General features: G+C 44.1%; 1 protein-coding gene across 3 annotated transcripts in view; it reads right to left on the bottom strand.

Moving 5' to 3' along the window:
* PIBF1 (progesterone immunomodulatory binding factor 1) overlaps positions 1-7,437 on the bottom strand; it is a 194,286-nt gene that overhangs the window by 142,960 nt on the left and 43,889 nt on the right. The window lies entirely within an intron of this gene.

Raw genomic sequence — 7,437 nt, 5'->3', positions numbered from 1 at the left:
TCCTGCTCACAAAAAATAAAAATATATTTAAAAAGTAGTATAGTATAACCTCCTGAATACGGCAGGCTTGGGACCGAGCACCTGCTGGAAATGTGAAAATTCTGGATTTTTGAAACTGGAGCAGTAGGAGGTCCCAGAGCAGCGGCTGCACATGGAGCGATGGCACGGGGTGGCGGATGGCAGTGGCGTGCAAGCTTCCCTCTCCGCTGTTCCAGGACTGGCCACCGCTACTCCCTGACAGAGTGTATTTTTAAAAAGTGCTGGATTTTTGATAATTCCAGATTTATGAGGTTATACTATAGTAAGAATCTCTTTCCTAACTGGTATCTGACATTATGTAATTTGGCTATGAAGACCTAGAAAAAACACCGTTTACAAACTATTTCCTGACCTCTCCCTCATTTTATATACATTTTACTGACCATACTGACTGTGATACTGAGGCCCCCCCCCAGGGTTACAATTAAGACATGGTTAACCTGTTAATTGCATCATAAACAGTAACACTGCCATACATTCAAGGAATTAACAGCATGACAAAAAGAGAAACCAGTCATAAAAATATTCCACAAAAGATAAGTAACTTTTTTGTGGCTGGTTTCCATCATGCCTTAAACTGAACATGTGTCAGGGTAATCAGAGCTGGTTCGACTCTTGTGCAGTCCTGGGGCTGGGACCCACAATCAACTGAATCAGGGTCTTGAACCAGCCCCAGTGTGATCCTGGGGCTGGAAACCCATGCTTCCCCTGCACTGGCAAGCAGTAATAGCTCCAATGGGATCTTAACCCTGATCCCAAAATTGTATACCCTGCCATGCATGTGTGGCATGGGCAGAGGTGTGATTGTTGTTATTGGGGAAATTAGTTCTCCCTTGTGCCATTAAATGAACAAGAGGAGAAACAAAGGACATTTACATGCCTGGTTTTGTTATACATGTAACATATACACATATACACATATACATAAAATCCAGTAAATGATGATATGGCAATGAACACCAGTGGGTAGACAGACAAGAAGGCTAATACTGATGAGAACTGTAGGGAAGTAGGTAAAATGAAAGCACTATGTAACCCAGAAAGGGTATTGGCTGTTGTCACTAATAAACAGCTAAAATTTTTATACCCTAACCCTGGGGAACAGAATAGAGGAAACTGAACTACTAGGAGAAAAAATAAAAATCTATGGAAATCTTGTAGAACAGCAATGACAACTAGAATACAAGTATTAAGGAGTATGCACTGTTCAGGAAAACAGAGATATAAGGTAAACGTGATGGGCTAGTATTGTACAGTAATTATATTAAATGCTGCAAAAAAGTTGCAATGGGATGATATGGATTTAACAAATTATTTGGGGCAAAATTAGTTTGGGAAAGTTAGTAAAAGTTAGTTACCAAGACAGTGTGGACAAGTTAGCCACCAGGCTCAAACATACAATACCCAGTTGGACCCTAGATTGCAAGCAAGGTAAGGGAATTGCAGTAAACAACTCCTGACCCAGTTGGATGAATAACCACCTTCAAAGAAAGTATATTAGGGGTAAGCAAAGAACCCACAGAGAATTGGGGAGGGAAGGGGGGAAATGATAGGTTAGCAAAGGAAACTGTGTCCATCAATATTAACTCCTACTTCCTTATCTCAACTGGAAATTCCTCTCCTAACATACGCTATATGAGGATGCACCTTTTTTACAGATATATATATGAGTGGGTTTCAACTTCACGATGGCTTGTAGTACAATACTGACAAAATACAAACATGAAGAATGGAACAGCAGGGCAAAGTCTATAAAGAGGCTTTGGAAAGTACAGAACAATAATTCCCAATACCTTTTCTTCAACACTTTCCCTTACAACCAACAAAAGAAATCCCTGTACCAACCTTTTAAAATTCTAAAGGGAAATGGGGACCCAAGATGGAAATATGACTAATACTCTAATTATCACTAGCAGGAGCCAAAACAGAGGGAAAAGAGCATTTATGATCAGGATTCTCTTAAGACAGTGGTTGTCAACCTTTTTATCCCCCCAAGCACTGGACTCAAGACACCCCTCACAGGACTCAAGACTTTGTGAATCACATGGTATCTTATTTCAAAAACAAATTTATATATTACAATGCTTATCTCCTTACGGACAGACTGTCATGTCAGGATTGGGGAACCAGCCAGGTATGGACAAGCCTGAGCCTGCACTTATTTACTGATCTCACACTTGTGGCACCCTTCAAAGAATCTGATGGCACCCCAGGGTGGTGTAGCACCCTGGTTGAGGATCATTGCCTTAAGCGACTGTCACAGATTCACTCCAATACAAAGTTACTTCTGGGGGTTCACTGTATGGCATGCATGAATAGTCATCCAAATTAGGTGATGCTTAGTCTCTAACAGTAGCTAGTACAAAGCTGTGTTCAGTTTTATTGTTTTCATATCTGTATGTGTTACTGTACTGTATATAAATGTAATTTTGATGCACCTTTATATTAAAGGAAAGGCTGTTTTAGTAAGGCAGTCATTAACTTAAGTAGCCCTCAACTGTTCAGACTCATTGCCTCTTGGATAATTCGCATTTAACCTGGGTTGTCTACTGGTCTCCATGACAACATGCTCCAAGGCACAGGGAAGCCAAAATATGGCCAGGCAGCCATAACATGACATTTCAAAAGAAGAGCCAAAATAATGACACCTGGCCACTGAGGGGAGAGACATGGATACTGGATTTGCGAATCTGTACGTCTGAAAAGATGCAAGTATGCAGTCTGGTAAATGTGTACTTTGGGGGTCAAGAAGTTGCTGGCATAGTGTAAGCCCCCTTAGAAATGAAGGGGGCTTCATTTCTAAGGGGGCTTACAGTTACTGGCATAGTTACTGGCATAGTGTAAGCCCCCTTATATTAACGGCTAAATAGGCAAAAGTACTTAAGACTGCCTACAGAGTATGGCTTTGTCTTTAGTCTTTCCAGGTACAGGAGAGACTGGAATCCTAGCCTAAGGATAGCAAACTAAGAAAAAAAGGTGACAGCGAGATGCAGAAGTTATAGAGCAGGGGTGGGCAAAATGCGGCCCGGGGGCTGGATGTAGCCCGCCAGGTCATTCTATCCGGCCCGCAGGGCCCCTAAAAAATTTAGAAAATTAATATTAATCTGCCTTGGGTTTTCTGTCATGCAGCCCTCGATGGCTTGCCAAAACTCAGTAAGTAGCCCTCTGCCCAAAATAACTGCCCACCCCTGCTTTAGAGGGTTAGAACCAGGGTCTGCATTTTGACCTGCTGAAGCTGAATAGGGACTGCATCCTTGGATTTAAGGCAGGGGCAGGCAATTATTTCGGGCAGAGGGCAATTTACTGAGTTTTGGCAAGCCATCGAGGGCCGCATGACAGGCAGCCAGGGGCACACAAATATTAATTTTCTAAATTTTGTAGTGGCCCCGGGGGCCGGATAGAATGGCCTGGTGGGTCGCATCCAGCCCGTGGGCTGCATTTTGCCCACCCCTGATAAAGTGTAGAGTAAGAACAGATTACTCTACACCAATGTTCCCTCTAAGGAGCAGTGGTCCGTAAGCACGCCGCCTTGGTCTGGCGTGGAACACTTACCAAGGGGGCTGAGGGCCGGACGCTGGAGGCCGGGGGCCGGACGCTGGAGCTGGGCACCGGGGGCTGAAGCCAGGGGCCGGTGGCTGGGGCCGGAGCCTGGTGCGGGCTCCACTGGCTCTGGGGAAGTGCTCCGATCCCCCGCATCAGGGCCAGGGAGTGGAGCACTTACTCACCTCGGGGAGGAGCCTCTGCCTGCTCCGAGTGAGGCTCCGCCGGCTCCGGGACACTGCGGGACATACCCCCGGAGACCATGTCAGGGAGCGGAGCAGTGTCCCGGAGCTGGTGGAGCCTCACTTGGGACAGGCAGCGACTCCTCCCCGAAGTGAGGCAAGGCAGGGATGGAGGCTGGGGCGGGCAGCTAGCCTGGGCTCCTGATGCGGGGGAGCAAAGCACTTCCCCAGAGCCGGCGGAGCCCGCGCCAGGCTCTAGCGCCAGGCTCTCCTGGTGCGCAGCCTTGAAAAGGCTGTCTGCGACCACACTTTTAGTTGTGCGTGGCTGCGCACGCGTGCACCTTAGAGGAACCTCTACACCTGGGTAAGTTCTGGAAAATGGTTAGGGGGCTAGGGCACATGACTTATGATGCGAGGCTGAGGGATCTGGACTTATTTAGTTTCCAGAAGAGAAGACTGAGGGGGGACTGGATAGCAGCCTTTAACTACCTGACGGGGGCTCCAAAGAGGATGGAGCTGGACTGTTCTCAGTGGTGGCAGATGACAGAACAAGGAGCAATGGTCTCATGATGCAGCAAGGGAAGTTTAGGTTGCACGTTAGGAAAAACTTCCTCAATTCAAGGGTAGTGAAGCACTGAAAGGGGTTATCTAAAGAGGAGGTAGAATCTCCATCCTTGGAGGTTTTTAAGGCCCAGCTTGACAAAGCCCTGGCTGGGATGATCTAGGTGGGGATGGTCCTGCTTTGAGCAGACAGTTGGACTAGATGACCTCCCAAGGTCCCTTTCAACCCTAATTTTCTATGATTTTCTTTTGTCTGCTTATTCTGATATCTTTGTCTGCATTTCAACATATGTCTACTGATTTTTTGTTTCTAATAAATCCTTTTGTTATCCCTTTTAACTCACTTGTCAATGATACCTGTAACCCCAGGATACCTGGCCAGCACAGACTTGTTCTTCCCACAGTAAGGGATATCCACCTTTTAGGGGTGACTGGGCATGGCCGTGGCCCTTCTTGCTGGCAAAATCTCCTCTGCTAAGGACAGGCAATGCCTGAGCAAGACAGGGAGGGCTGTCTTAAGCTACTGTCTTCACCAACTGGCCTGTGGTGCACCTCACCTGGTTCTCGATGGTTAAGCAGCAGACAGAAGAGAAGGGTATGGGGCAGGAGGGCACCCCACGGTGTGCAAGCACATGGGAGTGTGTCTTAAGGGTGCACTCAGATGGCAAGAGTGCCATCACAGTGACATTGAAGAAGCAGGCCTAATTAAGAAGTTCAAAAGATAAAAATCCAGACAAAAAGATGCTTGTTCCCTTATGTAACTACAGCAATTACTGCATTAACACGCATTTTTGTTTTGCTAGGTTGTCAATAATAAAATTGCAAGTAAATACAAAAAAACCCCAAACAAACTTTGAAGATCATCCATAAACACATGCAAGGAGTCCCAACCTTTTTTTAATTCCCAAACTTGATTTGCATACTGAGTCACACAGCACTTCTCAGAAATGTTTTCTCTTGGGGGCCTATTATATTGAGACTGCATCCTAAGTGTCTTGGAGTGATACTTACAGAGCACAGCTCCTTTCTTTTTCCTTATGGACTACAAGAAACAGTATTTAACTCTAAATAAACAGGACAGTTTTATAACTATCCCAGACCACGTTCAAATATTCTCCTCCATGCACATACATGCCTATTACTCCTTTCATACTAACCATGGCTACAATACCACCTAGCCAACCGAAAAAAAAGAATAGAATTCCAGTAATATCTGAATTGTTATGTATTACAGAAAAGATAAAATCGCAACACATTTTTATATTTTATATGTATGAATTTAGAAAAAAATACTGTCAACTGTTATCAAACATGGGATGAAGTTGTATTCAACTGCAACTGGGAAGACGCAACAAATCTTGAGAAGATGCTAGCTTACATAACTTTTCCTATGGCTATGAAGGAATTGGAAGGGTGCAGCTCTCTTATTCCCTTTCTGTCAGTCTTGATTTTGTGGGTGTTATGTATGTATATTACAATAAACAGCAATTATGTGCATATCCATTCAGGCTTAAGTGCATACCATCTTTCAATCCCACTGTTTGCTTTGTGATGTAACTGAACTAATTGGTGCCAGGGTGAAATAAAAGCTGTTGTTAGAAAGTCTTGAAAATGATGGAAGCTAGTCATTTTGGGAGCTGTTAATACCATAGTACAGACAGTATCATTAATGAGCATTACTTACACTAAAGTTTGAGTAAGTACATAGACAGGGACATCACATTACCTTCCTGGGCTGCTGAGATCAGAACTGAATCATGTGAAGGATACTGTTAACAAAAAGGTGATCAACAATGGTAACTAACTCCTTTTGAAACTGGTAGTGAGGATACAGGTGAGCAAAAATCCACTAAATAGTCACAGAACAATATGACCTTGCCTACTGTCTGCTACTCCTTGATGCTGAAAAAAGGGATTAAAAGTGTCTGGAGCTGGAAACGTTATTTGTAACAGAAAATTGTTAGGTATTCATCCAATCAGTCTCTGAAGTTGGTTTTGTTCATCAGAAGGGGATTTAAATGAAGTCCTAAGGTGATCCTCAAGGGCCTAACAATGATTTATTGCTCATAAGGTTACTGTTCCATTTCATCCAAGTCATCCTACACGTACTGCTCTACAAAAGTGATGCTTGGGTGCCCTCAAGAAAAAGTATTGCTTGAGATGAGAACAGAGCTGGGGATAACTCAGTAGAGTTAACCTCTGGTGCCTGAAAGTGAATACATGTACATGCTACTACTGCTGCTAAAGTCAGTGCAAGCTAGTTTTGGCAAAATCAAGCAAGTCTTCATTGACTTCTGAAAATAGGGCCATATTAAGATGCTGCATTGGGTCTTTCCAAGAAGATGGAGCTTTCAAACAAGGGAAGCTGGGTAGGTTCTTTAGAGCAGAATAGGGTATGATTTCTTTTAATGGAATCCTGAGCTGCTCAAAGAAATTCTAGATTGGTATTGGTGATAAATATTCAGTCAAGCAGAGAAGGCATAGCAAAAGAACTTCAACTGATATCCCCCAGCCATGTCTCCATGCCAATGAAATGTCCAAACTGCTGGACAGCAGAGCCACAAGTTGACCAGAGATACCCAGAAAAGTAAGCTTTTTAATTGTTAAGGAAGGTGATGTCAGTGAAGAAGTATGTGAATGCTTAATCTCCTCACATCCTGCAAGCTCCTTTTGTGAACAAAATACTTCCCCCGGTCTCCTTGCCAGCACAAGAGTATAAAGAGAAATAGGAGCAGCCCCAACAAAGTTTTCAGTGGCAATATAGACTGTGGTGTAGTCCGTTTTGATGGAGCCGATGGTGCTTGGACTGGAAATTCCATCATCTGACATACATGTGAATAGCACTGAGGCTTGCGTGGCAGGGGTGTTTACAGGAGTCAAGCAGACATCAAGATGAAGTGCCAAAATGGTTTGACTGAAAGATTCATGAAGCCAAGCAAGTTTCAGATGGCTAAGCAGATTGTAGATCCTTTGAATTCTCCACAGGGCCTGAATGTAGCCTCAAGGAAGGCAAGCCTAAATATACTTCATTATTGACAGATTAGCTGGCTTGTGGACAAGAGTTTTGGGTAGCTCTCTGAGATGGTGCCAAAGAAACTGATATAGTTGGGGCCGG

Source organism: Alligator sinensis, unplaced genomic scaffold, assembly GCF_000455745.1.
Source record: "Alligator sinensis unplaced genomic scaffold, ASM45574v1 scaffold241_1, whole genome shotgun sequence".
Classification (NCBI taxonomy): Eukaryota; Metazoa; Chordata; order Crocodylia; family Alligatoridae; genus Alligator; species Alligator sinensis.
This window is presented reverse-complemented; position numbering and strand designations above follow the sequence as displayed.